At 38.5% G+C, this 19,170-nt stretch overlaps 2 protein-coding genes across 4 annotated transcripts in view; one reads left to right on the forward strand and one right to left on the reverse strand.

The window, feature by feature from the left end:
* The window catches only part of ANXA4 (annexin A4), a 493,965-nt gene that overhangs the window by 433,817 nt on the left and 40,978 nt on the right, over positions 1-19,170 (reverse strand). The window lies entirely within an intron of this gene.
* The window catches only part of LRRTM4 (leucine rich repeat transmembrane neuronal 4), a 433,443-nt gene that overhangs the window by 120,772 nt on the left and 293,501 nt on the right, over positions 1-19,170 (forward strand). For 2 of the 3 annotated variants that reach the window (XM_048928295.1, XM_048928296.1), the window contains one exon: positions 2,598-2,695. The gene's annotated coding sequence lies outside the window, so the exon portion shown is untranslated. Of the gene's footprint in view, positions 1-2,597; positions 2,696-18,504; positions 18,598-19,170 lie in introns of those variants that run through there. The other variant, XR_007373424.1, reaches the window with a different exon arrangement.

Raw genomic sequence — 19,170 nt, forward strand, 5'->3', positions numbered from 1 at the left:
GGAGCATTAAAGGAGCCCAAATGTAACTGAGAGTGAAGTCCACACTGCCCTTTTCACAAGAGTGGTTCTCATATTGGTAGGAAACAGCTAATTCATACTTACGCCATCGTATTTTTCTTTGCTCTCCATCTATGTTCGAGATGCAGTGACACAAGATACATTCTAGTATGCAAATCATGAGCTGAAAAGCTGCCATGAACTTCGTAGATCTGTTACACCGAAAAAGAAATGAGGAATCCTTATAGAATATGTAATTTTTTAGAATAACTATGGTAATGAATATTTGGTATCTTGGACTGTGGAACACAGAGTTGGACTTGGAAGAGTATTAATGCTTTATGCAGGGTTTTTGGAGCAGAGTCCGCTGCTTGAAAGTATACATCCTCGTTCCTGTGTCAAAGAGCATTGGTACTATTGTAATAGCTGTTCGTTATAATGAGAATTTAATTCCATGGAAAATGCTGCAAATTCAGGAGAAAATTTCATTTCTTGCTGAAACAAGTTAAAATTTCAATCTACATACAAACATAAAAATATTCTGACATTAGATTGTGTGGGTGTGAAGAAAAAAGGGAGCAGGGAAGGGGAGAATGTATTCAGCTTTTGTAAGTAAATACTGGTATTCTCCCCATATTTCTTACTGTTTACTGGGGTTTTACATACAGATAGGATCCCAGAAACCTCAGTCAAGAACTGTTTTACTGTTTATGAGGGTGGATCTGTTTATGAGGGTAGATAGTGTTAGGGCAAGGGGGAATGGTCTTAAACTGAGAAAGGGGAGGTTTAGGTTGTATATTAGGAGGAAGTTTTCCACACAGAGGGTGGTGATCCACTTGAGCAGGTTGCCCAGGGAGGCTGTGGATGCCCCATCCCTGGAGGCATTCAAGGCCAGGCTGGATGTGGCCCTGGGCAGCCTGATTTGGTGGCTGATGACCCTGCACGTGGCAAGGGGGGTTGAAACTAGATGATCGTTGTGGTCCTTTTCAACTCAGGCCATTCTGTGATTCAATGAATCTATTTTATTATTTAATCTTAGCAACTTCTGCTTCCTTACTTGCAGATCATTTTTTGGTTTAGCATGCCTGGCATTTTGCAGGGGCTGACCCTGAATTGTGCTGCTTAATTAAAATAACATGTATGTATCCGAAGTGATAAAATGAAGATCTAACAGCGGATGAAAAGTTATTTTTAATGTTAATGCCTCATTCCCAGCATTGTGCATAATGATTCTGAATATGAACATTGCTTGTTCTCTTCTAAAGAGTTGGTTATCCCATTGGTACGTTTTTATTGGGTTTTCCAGCATGATCGTGCAAAATCAAACATTTAGTACATTCACCTGTCCATATATTATTAAGATCTGTTTGTGTGTCCCCTGGCCATAATTCTGTGCTTAACGAACTTGTAATAGCCTGAAAAAGCAAGACCAGGACATGCCTTGATGGGAAGAGTTTGGGAAGAGTGGCTCTTTGTCCTTTGGTTGAAATATCACTAATTCTAGTGGATGAGAGGTGTCATAAACAACTGAGGAAGCACTGCGTTGTAAATGTGAGATTTTTTTTTTTTAATTCTTATTTTTAAGTGGACATGTTTACTCATCTGCTATCTGTATTACTCGAGGATAAGGCCTATACACCACAAAGTGTAAGTCCTTCCTTATAGTGTTTTCCATTTTGAAAGAATTTGCTTGTTGACACGTTGGCTCATTTATGTAATAAGACAGGGCAAGTCTTCTGTGGGTGTCTTTTCACCACAAGCTTGTGTCTCTCGGCACTCTTTCTTGGAAATAATCACTGAAGTCCCTGGAGGTGTTCAAGAAATGTTTAGGCGTTGTAGTGAGAGGCATGATTTACTGCAAGATATTGGTGGTGGATGATTGGACTGGATGATCTTAGAGGTCTTTTCCAACCTTGGTGATTCTGTGATTCTAGAAAGTGATGTATTGAGATATTAAACCTGGAATTATGGTAGTGGCCAGCTATCCACAGAAGTCACTACTGGCAAGCATGAGAATTCCTTCTTTCAATGAGGTTTCCAATTCTTTTCTGAAATCCAGCTTTGCTATGATGTTATGATGCTATTTTGTGTTATCTATTTTCACAGCCTGACTTGGTTTCATCTTTGCATAAACAGCATGTATGGTTTTTGTTTTCACATTATTTATTCCCTTTTTTGCTTAATTAAGGTTTGGCAGTAAGCAGTCTAGTTTCTTGGTTGGGTTCTTGTTTTTATTGATCCTGATTCCCACTGATAACATTAAGTCTTATGAGCAAGTAAAAATGACTCCTGCTGGAGTATGTTTCTTTTCCATCAGCTGTTCTGTTACAAACTAGTGCTATTCTTTCTTTTAATACCTAAAAATAATTAACCTAATAAGGAAATAAAAAATCAATGCTGATTAATTTGGGTAATTGTAACTCATATTACAGATTCCTTTGCTACTTAGCTGACTTTGGCATGTGAATTGTAATTTAGTCAAACATATCCCCTTCAATTGCATTGCAGATGTGTAGCACCTCTTATCTGTAGATAGCTGTGTCACTTTTTTGCTTGGTTTTGCAACATTCTTTTATATCTGTTTTGCTTAAAATGTATAGAGTGCAGCATGGAAGAGGCCAACTGGAAGGCCCTATGCCACGTATCTTGTCTACAGAGGAAAAAGATGGACTGTGATTGAAGAAGCTTTTTTCCAAAGGTATCTTACTTCGTATATATCAATGTTTAACTTCTGTCTCTTCTTCTACTGTAGGAGTTGCTAAATTAAAGTGACTAAAATTCCCTGTATTTTGATTTTATTCTGCCACATTATGCAAATTGGTTCTTTTTCCTTTGAGATCATGACAATCTGTCCTTTCTGGATCTTTTTAAATTTTTTTAATATGAAGCAGTAAACAAATTGAACACATGCTAGCACAAATGTTGGAAGCCACTTCAGTTACTAGCAATCTTATAAACAAACTATAGCAACTGCTCTACCCAAAGATGCTTAATATACAGGTTTATTTTCTACTGATTTGTGAGATGTATTTCATATGTTTTCAATAAGATTCCAGCTGGGGAGTTAAAAAGAAAAGCTGGTTCCTGAAGCATGAGTTCAGCATTCTCTAAATATCAAGTTCAGCCATTTTCTGGTAGTTGAAATGGTTCCTTCTGCCCCTTAAAATGAGACATCTTTTAAATCACCTTCTGGAAGCAGTCCTAACTTCAGGTACTCAAATGATTACTAATGTAAAAAATATATTTATGCTTTTGAAAGACATTATTTTAAATGATTCTGGACAGCTCAGATTAGCTTTTAGTAGTGTCATATTCACAATAATCACGTTGATTACATGAATATCCAGTGTTTTCTACTTGAATACTAATAGCCTGAAACTCAGCAAAGGATCTTTCAACATATTATTGGTAAATGGCTTTATTTATTTCTTACTATTTGAAGTGCAGAAGAAAAAAACAAAGTGGGCTAGGAGGTGTCTAAAGCCAGAAATGCATCCCAACCCTTCAATTTTGTGGCAAATAATTGGGCCCTGAAGGAATTGGCTGTTCAGTTGTTCTCCCAGCTGTAGTGTGTGTGTGTTGGCTCTGTTTCTCATAGATGCCTCTCAGCAATACGTTTTGGCAGGAGCCCTAAGGACTTACACCTCAAAGGAGGGGAGGAAGAATGCTCTACATTGAGGGCTTAAGCTAATGTGATCCAGAGCCCCATTCGATAAAGATATTCACAAGAGGAAAAGCTCCAAACATTTTACTGAATGCCATTTTCCTCTTAGGAAGGTAAATTCACTGGCAAATTTTTATCGCTTACCCTATCCAGCATCAGCGACATCTCACTCTTATTAGCCTTTAAACCTTTCAGACAAGCTGTTCTTTCACCTTGCTTGTACTAGTGTGGGTATAATCACGTATCCATGCAAGCAGTACATATTTTTTCCTTTTTTTTTTAAGAACTGTTTGTTTCCACTGGTGTGTTTGCACATTGAGTCCAGTATCTCAACTTTAAAAGACGTGACAAAGAATTTTGTCTAAAATTTTGTCCGGAAGCACCAGTGGAAATGTAAGCTTTGCTAAGGCTTTGCTGATGAAAATTTAGCTGGAGTATGGGGAAATCTTTCACTTGTACTTTACTAATTTAGGAGTATACATCTCATAAAAGTGACATTGATGCTCAGGAAGCTGGAGGGATCAGATAGTCTGTATGATAGTCCAAGTGATAGTGAACAACTGAAGAGACAAGTCATTGCTTTCAGGGGCAGCGTACAATACTTGAGTACTTTGAGCTAATTGATTTAGGCATGGTAATGTTTGCATTCTTTTCCATGTGCTTTAACCTCTGCTAACTCTCGAGCTCAATTCGCCCCCCATTTGGGAGATGGCCAGAATCATGTTCCTCTCTGGCTCAGCAAGTTTTGATCCTGATGGAGAGGTATGTAGATACTTACAGAAATGGGCTGCAGTTTCTTGGACACTCAAGAGATAACAGTTTTCATACTGCTGAAATTGTGTTGGAAAATGGGAAAGTCACCCAAGGTAAACATCCATATGTTGTCAAAAGCAGAAGTATCCTCACTCCTGTCCTGTCATCCATTTTCTTCAGTCTTTGCTCAGCATAGGATCCACTAGATAAACTCAAAATGTCTGCCTCTTTTAATGCAGAGCATTGTAATACGTGGTGAATGTGTTCAGGTACTTTTACAAAGCCCTTTTCATGCAATCCTTCCATATTTTCAAATAACACCCAATTAAGCACTTGAATCAGTGCTGCCCTCAGCAGAGATGTAATTAAGCAAGTGTTTAAATCCCCTGTTAAATTAGTCTCTTCTTTCCTAATCTACCATTACTATTCTTGTCCAGAAAAATAATGGGAAAACAAATGAATCCTGAAGCCCTAGCTTTAGGCTTATAAGGGTCAAATTATATCAGCCATGCAAAGCAGATCTATGGAATCCAACTGAATCGATGTGAAACAAACAGAATTAAATAGAGGCAAAAGCATCACCTCTCCAGGAAGGAAAAAAAAAAAGTTGAATGGAATAAAAACCCACTTCCAAAAGCGCTTTATGTGGCACTTTTCCTCACTAATGACTTGAGTGCTGTAATTCAGAATGTGCACAAAACGCATACATGGCCCGGTCATAAAAAGAATAGGGAAACAAAGAGGTTGCTAATTCAATTACAGATGTTATAGATCAAGCTCTTTACCATTCATCCAAATGGAAATTTACACTAAATAACATTATCATGAATTGGCTCAGGAACTTAATGGACTAAGGCTCTCTCATCTAACAGATTGTCTGCTCTGTGCTAGGTCTTAAAAATTGTTTCTGTTGTGAATGCCTTGAACTGAACCTTGATAGACTCTTGCTATAGAATCAACAAAAAGTCACATCATTGTTTTCATTATGCTCACTTCGCTAAAAGATGCATTAAGCATTATGTTGTGTCCTGTCAAGCTTATGGCCAGGGAAAACAGATTGAGGGTCTTTCAGAAGTCTGTCATACAGCTTTCCAGAGATGCTTGGTAAGCCATGCATACAAACCAAAACCCAATTATCTATCTGCCTATTTATTTATTCATTTAGGATACAAAACGTTTTATCTTGGATCCTTAAAATCTACTGGAGCATTGCAGTCTTATGAGCTGGTTCTTGCAGATTTTGGTACTGCATATACAAAAGAGCTGCAGTCATGTTCCTTACTCCCAGGGCTGCCAGATATTTTGGGCCATTGCATTAATATTGGTTTACAGGGGTGGGGAGGTTATCTAACCAGAATTATCAGAATTTGCTAATATTTCTTTCCTCAGGCTGGTATTGAACGCACAGCAAAACCGACCTTAATTCATGTCTCCAAGGAAGAAAGAGCTTACAGTCTTAAAGCATCATATATTGTGGAGACTTTTTTAAAAGTAAAAAGCAGTGGCTATGTGTGTGTATACAGCCGAGAAAACACCGCTGCTGATTTCCCCAGCATGCACAACGCAGGGGAGTGCAGGGCGGAGGTTCTTGAGCTCTTGCTAACCTGTGTTGGAAGAAGAACACTGTTCGTGTGATATGACGCATCTGCACTGATTCTCACAGCATTACTTGGATAATACAATGGAACCAGTTTCTCTATGGGTTTCTTTGTACCCCTGATTACAGCCACTGTCAAGTAAACTTCTTCTAAGAAGCAGTGTTTGAACTTTGTTGTTTTCTGCTTTGGGAAGTGACCAGTATTCGCTCTCCGAAAGCAGCTGGGACTTTATAGTCTCAAGAAGGGGAGCATGGGGGATATTATCAGCATGGCTCCTGTTGGGATGGAGTAAAAATGATGGAGCCAGACTCTTCTGAGTGGTATCCGCTCATAGGATGAGAGTCACTGGACAAATGTTGAAATACTGGCAATTCTGTTTAAATATAAGAAAGAGCTTTTTATTGTGAAAGATTTCCCAGAGAGGCTATGGAGCCTTCATTGCTGGAGATATTTAAAACCTGGACATGACCATGGGCAGCTGGCTCAAACTCATCCTACTTTGAGGAGGACTTTGGACTGGATGACTTCCAGAGGTCGCTTCCAAACCACAGATATTGTGTGGTTCTGTGATTTAAGAATCTAATCCATATTGAAAGGCAATGAAGATAACTGTCCTAGACTTTGAAATGGCTTTTGAAAGTGAGACTCAGGCTCCTCCATCACTTGCAGTGCTGAGTGGAGGAATAATGTAATCCCTTGAAAAAACTGTCCAAAACCTTTCTCAAGCTTGCACATAAATATTTAGGTCTAGTGCTTGATATGAAGTATTCAGAACTTTTTAGCATATTTTTAAATCCCTGCAAAGCTTCCATCCATACAAGTAATTATGTAATTCTTAAAAATAGCTTTAATTTGTTTTAAACTTTTGAATTTTGAAATAGCAAAGATGAAGTCACAAGGTAACCGTTCCTTTTACTTCCATGGTCATTAAATACAGAACTGATGAAGAGTTCATTGCTTCAAAGGTTAGGTTCCTAAAAATGAAAAGGAACCAAGTAATATTTGCTGTGCCAAGGCTCATTTCTTCTGCCTATGAGGGACAATAAGCATGCCATTTGAAAGGTCATTGGTTCTTTTGTATGCTAATAAACAATTAGTGTGGCTGGGGGGGGGGGGGGGAGGAGGACATGTGGCATCAACTTCTTTAAAATGTATTTCTGAGCAAATTAACAATTCGTGACAAGTTAAGAATACTGAAGCTAATATCTCCTGGATGACTTTTCAGCCATCATTTTGTTCTGTGTGAAAATAGTGCTGTTTAATCAGCTCTGGCTAACAATTATTTTTCTCCTCGATGAGCACCTTCTGCGACTTCAGTTCACCCCTGAGATTATTATTTTTTTTATTGTAACATTTTATAGGCGATAAGGAAAAAGAAGATTTAGAAAAAGAAAATAACTGACTTTTCCTCCCAGGCAGTTGTGATGGTGTTTGCATATGAGATACATGTGCATAGAATCTAAATTTGATGCTATTCCAGCCATTTCATTGCAGAGGTAGCAGTGAAATTTCACGCATTCTGATGATTACCATCCCTGCCTCTATCCCCTCTTCTTTCCTTGCCCCTCTATTCCCCACACTCTGGTTAGCTGTCAGCAAAGGGCAATAACTGTGATTGTGGATGGAATTACCTAACTTGCTGAATGCCAAATACTGCAGATTAAATAGTACACACAAAAGACTTGCTCTTCCTCTTTCTGAATTGCTCAGGAACATCTGCAGGCTAGTAATCAATTTTTATTATTATTATTTTTTTTAACAAATCATTGGAAAACACGGTTTAGACTTCCTGGAATGACTTTCACCTGTCCTCTTTTTTGACTTTGCTTGCATACGAGCTTTCCTTGCCATTTTTTTGGGTGCCAAGGGCTGTTCTCTTGCAAAGTTTCTAGAATGCAGTAACACTGAGGTTGTTTTTTCATACAGCATCAAAGCTGCTGCTGCATGAGCATGTGTGGTGAAGTTGGGTGGTTGGGAACATGGAGGGGTAAAAGCAGGTAGGGTCCAAGCATGCTTTCTGTCTGCAGTCCTGTTTCTTGTTAGGCATATATTGGTGTTGGAGGGAGACTGGAAACTCCTGTTGATCTGCAGTAGTTGACCTTGTCCTTGCGGTGTCCCCAGTGTGCTGCAGAGTCCATTTTTTCAGTTTGCAAGTCTCAAGAGCATTATCCAGCAAAGACTTTCTCTCAGCCTTAGGAAACATGCAGCTCTGAACATGGGGGAAAATGGAATGTATGCCATGCATACTGGATGTGTAGTCAGCTTTGTATATTCTAATGCCAAATGGAGGAACAAGCTGTGCATGTATCAGAGCTGGACAGAATGGAATTAATTCTGCTGTAATTGAGAAATCTCAGACACATGAAACATCAGCGAACTCACCTGGTGAAGTGGTAGAGCAGAAAACTTGTAAATATTCAGATGGTGTTCAGGATGCATGTTGTATCGTAGCAGAAATAGGAAGTCAGGACCAAGTGCTTAGCAGTAGCTTTGTTGGGAGTGCAGCAGTTAACTGAGGTCAAGGAGATGACTATTGCCAGTCAAACATGTTATCTCCTGCAATTACTACCACTACAAATAATGCTTGAGTTGAACATTGGAAATAATGGTCCTTATCTTTTGAACAGTCTCATATCTCCTTCCTTGTAGTGCTCCTTTAGTTTATAGAAATCTTCAGGTACGTGAGTTATTAAATAACCTGCACCTTTTTTTTATTTTTTATTTTTTATTTTTTTGTGACAAGTCTATTCATAGCTCCAAAACAGCAGCTTAAAGTGTCTTCATCTGCTTCTGTTACACTGAAGTCTTGCTTGCAAGTTTATGTCAGTAGTGTTGGGTATAACTTCTCTTGTTTTTCTTTATTTTTAATTACATTTTTTATAGTTTTCAGCACACAAAGCAATCAGGCTATACAAAAGCATGTCAGTGAGCAGAGAGATGTTTCTCTATAAACAATAAACAACGGCACCTTTCTTAGGCAAAGTTTGCAACACTCACACTTGCATACGATGTGAAAGCATTACATTGCACTTTGGACATGACTGATGGTTTATGAGCCACCAAGAGTTAACAGACTGGGAGAAAACTGGAAGAGTCTGTTATTAAATAGTGTTGTTTAGATTAATTAAGTTGGTAGATATCATAGGCAAGTAGTACAGGAACATTATTCCAAGTACTGCAATAGTTTTCCTAAACCTCGTGACAAAATCTGAATTTAAGTTTCATTCATAAATAGGCTGTAAAGGATTAATATTAGGTTGGACTTGGTGTTCTTGATGGTCCTTTCCAACCCGAACAATTCTATGAATGTAAAAATGAACAGGCCATTGATTTTCCTTTCTATGAACTTCTTTGAGGCTTGCTAAAAGTTTTCACACAAAGATAGAGTGTTTTTATGCTTGTAAAGCTGGGGGACATGGGGGAGCTGAGGTAAACATACAGATGACCACTTTCCACATCCCCTGACCAGCGTGTTGATTCAGGGACTGAACTGCAAATCTTTGTTCAACTTGACTCACACGGCTTGGCTTCCATGCTCAAACTAGTTAATACATGCTTATTAGCTATCTTAATACATTTTTATTTATAGGTTTGAAGACTAGAAGAGACCATTCAATCATTTTGTCTGACCTCTTTACAAATGTAGGTCATGGAATTGCTGTATTAATGTCAATTGATTGCTGTAACTGTGGGATCGAATCAGTGAAGACAGTGCTTAGAGCAGTGGGTTATACTCATATCTAATAACTTTTCTAGATGGACTGCTACTGATGCTGCCACTGTGCTAACATAATCTGTTTATCATTGATAAGCTCATCCTAAAGCCTCTTTCTTATGAATAATCATTCTTAAAGTGAATTTGGACATGGTCAGAGGTGGCCTTTAATTTTGAACACTGTATATGCATCCTAGATAGTCTAGGCTTTATTTCTTTTGTTATCCCCAGATCCATCTGAAATTAGGAAATCCACCTTCACAGTCTACAAAGACTGGCAAGAGATACTTAGTGTGGTAAAACCACTGCCAAGTGAACTGAAAATCTAGATACAGAGCTGGAAAATTGAGGGGGTTTTCATCCTGAGATGATGAATTTTAATTTCTCCCTCAAATAAAGATGGCCAAGGAGCATTTTTGAATTTTTTATGACAAAAGCATTTTGCTGTGCGTTGATCTTTTCTGGTAATTTTCTGTGTTTTAGATCTTGAAACATTGGTTGGGTGCAACTTTTGAATTAACTGAAAACAAATTGATTAATTCTTTCTAGGTAGGTTTAAAACTTCCCTTGGCTACAATCAGCGCATGAAAGTGTATCTACACTGTCCTCTTATATTTTCCTAGCATTTTTAGTACCAGTGAAGTCAAGAGAGCATGTGAATGTGGTGCTGGGTAGTGTGTCTCAGCTTGACATCCAAGGGAGCAAGCACTTTCAGTATTGAGAAGTCAGTTCCAACTCAGTGCTTGCTTTAATTCTGCATTTCTTTGCTGAGAAGGAGAAGAATATCTTAAATTGGTGAGATGTTTTGACAATTTTCTATATATATATCAATATGTCAGCTGGGGAATTGCCCAGGACTTATCCAAGCCTAAGTAAGTAACTTATCCAAGAGCTCTTCCTGACGTCCTTTCTGACCCACATTTGAACAGATGAGCTAGGCTGTAAAGTGCTCTGTAGTAATGACCAACATCCACATTATCCAGAAATTAAAACTGAAAGACAGCTACACTGGGTGCTTACTCACAAGTCTTTTTTTAAAGGGGTTTTGCCTCCTAATCACATGTCTGTACAATGTAGTTGGAAACCAAATGCTGTGGAAAATTTACAGTACCCCCCTGAGCTCCATTGAGCAGAGAGCACTTCTCAATTCCAGAGTGAGCTGCAAAGCTGAAACCAGGCAAAGAATTCATTATTTTAATGATAATAATTTACACTTGCACGGAGGCTTTCATCCAAGAAAATATGATGTTAGAATTCTCCCTTCATGGTCTCTTGAAGACAGGGCAATTTCACCTTGATAAGTATTGATATTATATTTACCTTTGCTATTTTGGAAGGAAAAAAAAAAAAAAAAGAGGATGATTGTGGTTTGTACAGCTCAGTGTTTACTTTAACAATATTTTGCATTATGTCACATTTTTCATCTTGAAATCTGAACGTGGTTTTGAATACCTGTCAGTACCCCTATTATGTACTCCACTGCTGCATACACGAGGAAACTGAGGTAGTAATCTCCTGGGTGCACTGTTTCTTCCCTTGAACTAAATGGAAGCAATAACGTGGTGTACATCTCTGGAAGCAGGTTCCCATGACCATGATCAAAGCCACTGGTCCAGCTTGGTGATGTCCTCAGATACCCCTCTCTGCTTAACTGGTTTGCTGAAGGCAGGTGGTAGTTTGAACTGGGGGCAAGTCTATGGCAAAACTGGTGTGCAGCTCTTAGGGCTGGATCCAACACACCTGAAAATTAGCAGAAATTTTTTTTTCCCCCCTCACAATTTCAGTCAAATTCTTAGTATCTTCTGCAATGTGAAGTATCTTGCTTTTCTTCCCATACATGGTAAATAGAGCTGATGTTGCTTCATTTGATGTGTAATACATTCCGCATACAAAAGCCCTGTTTTCTTTCAGCTATTGTCTTTTTTGGAGGCCCTGCATAAATATACAAAAGTCTATTTCTAATTTTATCCTTTTTTTTTTTTTCTTCTGCAATTCTCTATGCACTATTTATTTTTTTAAGAAACAAAATTGCATTTTTTCTCCCCAAAAAGCTGTAGGGAACCTTTCGTTTAAGCATGTGCAAGCAGCATAAGGCAGACCAATAACACAAAGTCAAAGCCATTTCATAGAAAGTGTTTCATAAATGCTAATTGAGCTAAATGAGCTTAGAAAGCTTTTACAGAGAAAATATCCAAAATTCAGGATGGATTGTAAGATACATTTCTTTTATAATATATTACTGCAGTGTTATGCTGCTGGATTTATATATCAATTTTAACTACTAGTCTTGATTATGTCGTAAAGATTTCATAGATTATTCTTGTGTTTTTTTTTTTTCTTTTTTTTCTCTGTGCCAGTAATCCACTTTATTAATATTAACTGGTGGTGGAGAGACAAATTTTGATCAAGCTTAAACATCTAATGAATTCCAATTAATGGATGGAGACATTATTGTGTCTCAGTCTTTCTCATAAGTATTTCACTACTTTGAAAAGACACTTTGGCTCTGCAAAAATTAGAAAACACACCAAAGTCATCGCTAAAGATAAAACTGTGAGAATGATAATTTCATCAGTTGGCAAAGGAAGAAATTATATTTTTGTTATTTATTGGACTTTGTGTCTTATAAATGTACTTAAAACTCCAAAACGTCAATTTGGGACTATCTATAGGAATAGTAGGAATAGGAATATAGGAATATAGGAATAGGCAGCACAGTAACATTTCATGTGTTGGGTTAATGAATTTATTACTGCTGCATCCATCAAAACAGGGAGCAGTTTTTGTTCATATATTCACATGTGTAACAGAGGTCATAGAGCTTCAAGAGAATACTGCTTTCTTAAAGAACATGGCTAGCATTCAGCAGTGTGTTGCTGCCCAGCCAGCAAATCAGCATCTAGTAGATGACCCTGGATTGTCCCTCATGCAATTGGATTCTCTACCATGACCAGAACTACAAATATTCCACAATTTTCAAAGTTTTTCTAAAGCATGTATCTATCAGGAAATCCCCCTTTTCTACCTTTGATCCTCCTTGGGAGAACCACTTTTCCATCTGAATATATCAACCGCTGTCTCAGGAAGATGGCTGATTGCCACCTCCAAGTTTTGCTGCCAACTGAATTGGGAGGAGAGCCTTAACGGTTCAAGGATTGTGTTGTATGTCTTTGTCAGCAAGCAGCATGTGTCAGAGAAGGCAGTCTGTTGAATTCCGTCAAATATCCCTAGTAATCTTAATCTACACACTGAGGTTCAAGAGGGGCTTAAAATAAATATGTGGACATAACGTTAGCCAAAGCTCTTCATTACTTGTAAGATAAGTTTATTTCTCCCTATCCCCACTTCTTTCCTTGCTTTCTTTCCACCAGTGCCCTTATTAATGAACTGTGAAAGCTGACATTTCCAATAAGGAACAATTAAATCTGAAGCTAAATTAAATGAAGTCATTCATTTACAAAATAATAGCTAACTAGCATGAGGATGGTGAAAAATGATTGCAAGTCATGGGGAAGAAAAAAGGAGTAAATTAAGTCTGACTGCATTAATGTTCTTTAAATACTTCTGCTGCTCAGAAAATTAAATGGAAAACATCTTGTTAGCTATCTTACATGTAAGGTAATAATGTGTGTATTCAGCATGACAAGTGCTACAGGATAGAAGTTCTTCACAGAAGTCACTGTAAGTAAGGTACGTGAATTCTTAACTTTTGGCACCCTTATTTATTGCAAAGGTGCAAGAACAGGTCTGGAGCAAGGAGCTTGCTTTTTAACTGCTCTTGCATTGAGCTTTATCAGCAGCACTGATGGCCAGTATATTTCAGTAAGGCCCACTGACTTTTTTGGCTAATGGGGTAATAGGCATAATCTTTGGAAGTTTGGATTGAATGTAGCAGCATGGCTGCATTTCTTAGTCCCTGTCTAAGGAGTTTGCAGGATTCACCTCCCTTTCCATAGTGTGAAATGTGCTTGCAGAATAGGGACAGTATCAAGAACTCATCCTAAGAGGCTGATTCAAGAAATATGTCAACAATACTCCAATCACTTGGCATTTTCAGCTTCTGCACTGGGATAGGATTTGCTTGAAATGTCAGTAGTTCAAGGCTTTAGTGCATCTGCATCGTTTTCAGAGTTCTGATGGTCTTGTATGGGTGTAGAATTTTGTTCTTTTATGAGTCACTTCAGGCAAGAAGATAAATTCTTGGGAGCTGGTATTCCAGAACTGACACCATGTTATTCTATGTAAAGTCCATCCAGTCCCACCTGTTGCTCTTGCAGGTGGATTTTTCAGGCTGTCCATCCAGCATATACCTGCTGATTGCTTTCAAACCAAACCAAACCCAGGGATGCTGATGTTTGTAGGAGCATAATGGGATGGAACTCACACAGCTTGATTGTAAGGGAATGCTGATTTACTGTCAACCAGTTCTAGCTTAAGGTTTGCCACACTACTTCATGCATTTTTATTTAAAAATACTTTCTAAATTAATCTCTGAATCTCTGACGGCCCAAGTTAATTTTGCAATCAGTTGTTGTTCTGGGAATTTGTAGTATTCATGGCTTTGCCATAAGAATTGGAATTCTATTTGAATTAATGTAAAAAAACCCTAACCTTCGTGCATGCATGCTCCAAAACTCACATAGATGGTTATGGTTGATTTTGGTTGGCCGAGTCTGAGGAATATTTAAACAGGAGATTTGGACCCAGGATTAAAAAAATATTGATTTACTCATTTATACTTGAAGCTCTTTCGTTTTGTAAAACAAACAACCTGAATAAACATGTCAGAGAAGATTAAAACCTCATTAAAAAGTGTAAACAGAGTGCAAAGGAAAAAAAAAAAAGGAAAAAAGCTTGGCTGAATTGAATAATGGTAATAATAAAATCACGAAACAATATCGCTAGTTAAAAGTCCTGTTAAAGCGAATGTACCGTTGAGATGGGAAGCAGAGCTGCTGTTATCTAACACTCAGGCTGGAGATTTCTTTTCAATAATTTGATAACATTTTAATGAATAAATTAATAACATTATCCAGGAAATGGAGTCCATAGATAAAGTCAATTCCTCGCCAGTTCCCAAATCTAATCAGAGAAGTTCTGTTTGGGGATGGTCAGCAATGATGCATGTGTTCAGCAATATTTTTCCCTTCCCACCTAGAAGGAGACACAACTGCTGAGGCTACCACTATGGCACTGCATGCATAAGAGGTTTACTCTACAATATTAATGCAAATTACAGCCTTAAGGCTAGCAATTATGCATTTTTATTTTACTGAGGTGAGCAGGATTGTTGCATATTTACCTTAAAAATGCTCAAGAAAACACTCTGTCTTCTTTTTAAGTGACATGCTTTTAAAGACAAATTCACAGAGAAGGAGAAATATTACTCTTAGTAGAAGAAGCACATAGATTTCAAGAAAAAATGATGGAGTTGTGTTAATGTATTGCAGATGCACGAGATCTATTTTCAAGATTTTTAAGATTTAAATAGGTAAGAGGTGTGTGTATAGGTAAGAGAGGAAAAGAAGTCCATGAAGGACAGAACAAAAGAAGTGCAGACAAACAGCATTTCCATAGCAAATGTCCGGATCAGGAGAACTATATTTTTGGATTTAAGATAAAATTTAATACAAAAGGAGCACTGGAATCTTAAAGCAAGTAGCCTGTGATGACACCCTTGTTTTCACTTTCACTTCACAGAAGGCTGCAACAGTAAATACTGTAATTGTCTGTCTGGCCTTTCTGTTGAGATCAAGAAGGAATTTTTAATAATAAGACTTTATTCGCGGCTCTAGAGGTACCTGAGTTAGTGGTGGATGAACTTGTATGTCTTCAAAGCAAAGTTCTGTGTAAGCGAGTGTACAAGTTTGAGTGCCAGAAAGAGTATTAGCTGTCAATAGTTCCCTTGTGCTAATTAGCTCCGATTCTTACTTGTATTTCATAGGGCACTGTGTGATATAGACAATCTCTTGGTGCCACAGCATCATTTACAACAGTGCCCCTAGCATCATTTCAACAGCCCAACGTGACATATGGAGAAAAATCCTCTGTATTTCTTCATAACAGCAGGATGTAATCCTCATCCTCTCCAGAAGACTTGACAGATCGTTGCTCTTTGTTCAGTACTGTCCATGTGCTGCCAGATTACTTTCCATTTTTCCCCTTCCTAATAGGGAGACACCGTGCCTCCCTATTAAGACTTTACAAACTGAGCCTAGGTAGTTTACCTGCAGTGTTAGTGACACAACTGTACAGAAAAGCTAATCTTGACCTGGAATGGCTGCAGCATGGAACCTACATGGGTGCAAGAACATCATTGTGGATGAAGTCCCAGTGACTACAGCCCCTGAGCTGACATTTTATGTGCTTTATGCTTCATCGGTGTTTTTCCTTGTGCAATTCTCTGTTTCCCAAGGTGAAGTGCTAGATACAGAACATTGCTTCAGCCAATGCTGAAATTGATTTAAAATTTCTGCCTGTTTCAAGGAAGTTATTTGAGTCTGCATTTAATTTCAGTGCTTGAGAAAGACACATAGAGCCTGTTTAAAGCCAGAACACCTCACAAGGGTATGGGGACCTGTCATTTACATTTCATTCAAAGCCCAGGGAGGTTTTCTGCAGAATTTGCCCAGAATTATGAAGACAAATGAAACCATGCTTAGGTGTTCCTCTTCCCAAACTGCATCTACTTGATCACGCATCCCAGACATCTTACAAACATTGCCCATATTTCTCCTGTCAAAGCAGCCCGCCTCAAAAAGCAGTCACCTAACGCCATGTATTAGGAATATGTTATTCCAGAACATATAGAATTGTAGAATGTCATGGATTTGGACCTCAGAGCTCACCCGATTCCAGTTCCCCTGCCTTGGGCTGCTTACCCCAGGCTTCCCAGAGCCCCATCCATGGCCTTAGGTATGTCCAGGGATGGAGCACCCACAGCTCTGGGCAGCTGTGCCAGCACCTCACCGCCCTCTGAGTAAAGAGTTTCTTCCTGATGTCTAACCTAATTTGCCCATTAGGGAAAACCCAATTCCCCTCTTGTCCTGTCACTATCAGACCATGTAAAAAGTTGGTCCTCCTTCTGCATATAAGCTCGGTTTGCTTTTTGCTTCTTCTATTATGTGCAGTGTGAAAGGATACCCAAACTCTCTCTCTTTTCAAGCCAGAACTGTACTTTCCTGATCATATATACTGAGTACAGACAGGTGAGGCTGAGGCTGATACACGTGTTTATAAATGTACAATATTTTCCAGTTCTTGTTAAGTATGTTAAAGTAAATGCTGCTGTTACACTTGTGCTCTCTAGACACAAGAATTTCTCTAGGGAGAGCAAGAGAAAAAGGTGCAAAATTTGTTCTTCAGTCCTTTTTTTTTTGTATGTGTGCTATTTTCACTAATGATAGCAATAGATTCACCTTGATCTGCTTAACAGTGTTCTTTTCCTGTTCATAAGTCAGTATATTTATTTCAGGAGGTACAGAACGCAAGCTGCTCAGATTGGATTAGCAAGATGTCTCGCATACGATCCTGCCAATGAATCAGTGTTTGAATGATTTTCAGTCTCTTGTAGCTCACATTTGATTAAGATGATGACCCTGTGCTTAATGCATTTAAGCAGAAGCCCAAAGTCCTGCCTGCACTGGGAAGGGCACTGCAGAATGGAAAGTTCACATTTTTCCCTCTGGGGCTGACTGGGTAAATGCAACCGTTGTTGATATGGAGTGGCTCATTTTCACACAGCCCCTTTGTAGCAAAACAGCAGCAGCTCTTGTCAGTCCTACTGCAGTTTGTGCTCCCCTGGGACTTTTGTTAAATGTTTGTGTAACTGGAAATGCTGGTCAGAATTATCAGTTTCTTATGACTTTTACCGAGTGCTTTTTATGTTAAAGACTGTAGTCGTGTGGTTGTGATAAAATTTATTTTCATTTTACTGCGTATCTTTAGTCCTGGCAGCTGCCAAGGTAGGCACAAACTCTAAATCAAGGTTGCTTCCTGGAACAGAAGGCAAAGCAATAACATGTTAGTAGTGGAGTAGGAACTAGCATGAAGCTGAAGTTCAGGATATAGCATTGATGGGTAAATGAGTAGCATAGGAGGTACTGTAGCACAAATTGATTTAGAAGGTATCATTCCTTGTCTTGCATTCACTCTACATAAAGTAGAAGCATAACACTGAATGGGAAGAATCATCCTCTATATTGAAAACATAATACTGTAAAATAGGCAAAAAATGGGGCAAAAAACATTCTGGGCTTTCCTAAAGAATCACAAGGACTCTTAAGGAAAGGATGGGACCGGTTAGACATCATAGAATCCTGATTTTTTTTAGGATTGGAAGAGATGCCTATAAGTCCAACCTCACCCCATCCTCACCATATCCTCTAAACTGTATTCCTCAGTGCCACGTGTGCCCTTTTCTTGAAAACCTCTAGGGACAGTGACCCCACCATTTCCCTGGGCAGCCTGTACCTGTACCTCAGATGTTGAACGTGTGTTCAAGTTACTCAAGTTATGGTATGTCCCAGTTTATATTGAACTTATTCAGTGGTGGTAATAAAAACCCTACTAGTAATTAATTACTGATATGATATTTATTCTCAGCTCAAGTTTGCAATCTAGAGAGGAAAGATGGTTTTAAGCAAGAAAAGAAACATAACAGAAACGTTAAGTCACGGCTTGAAGTAGTGGTTGAGCACCTGTGGTGGGAAGGCAGGGCCAACCAAGGGGAGCTCAGGTGCATGGAATGAATCTGAGTGACCAGAGGGGCTGGAGCCAGGATGCACCCCTTCCCAGACCTCATTTAAGTATTGACAGTGGAAGCAGTTGTATCTTATTGGTAGTCCCTATACACCTGAGGTATTCTGAAGGTAAGCAACTTCTTTCTTTTACATTCTTTTTCGTGAATGTTGGTTGAATAGGCTTTCAGACTTCCTAGTCTGGGTTGATACAAATGCTGAGTAGTCAAAGCTGGGTTTTAATTTAATTTATTTTTTTTTTAACTAAATGAAGCTGTGTTTTGTCATTGTTAGGCTGCAAACAATGATTGGAATTGAGATTGTGCTGAGTGGACCATACAGTGACTGCAGATGCTTCTGTTTGAGTTTTTCCTAAGGATTAAAAGGAATACAAGGCGCAGAACAATGCATTTAACTATTTTACAGGCTTCTGTTATACATGGAACAAAAAGTGAGATCTTTCCTAAAGGTTTTGTTACTGTTCTTCTTAGTATTACTTTTCAGTTTCTTTTGTTAATCAAATGCTAATGATTACTGCTAGAAAGAGCAGTGCTTCAGTAGTTTAAGTCTTGAGCAGTATTATGTATTGCTGAATCTGCATTCTATCTTGATAGAGAATCCTTATGGGCTGAAAATTGGATCTATGGGTACATGAAAAATAGCTTTTTGGAGTTTATATGTAGTGTGTTTTGTACAAGTTAGATA

Source organism: Lagopus muta, chromosome 27 (assembly GCF_023343835.1).
Source record: "Lagopus muta isolate bLagMut1 chromosome 27, bLagMut1 primary, whole genome shotgun sequence".
NCBI classification, from domain to species: domain Eukaryota; kingdom Metazoa; phylum Chordata; class Aves; order Galliformes; family Phasianidae; genus Lagopus; species Lagopus muta.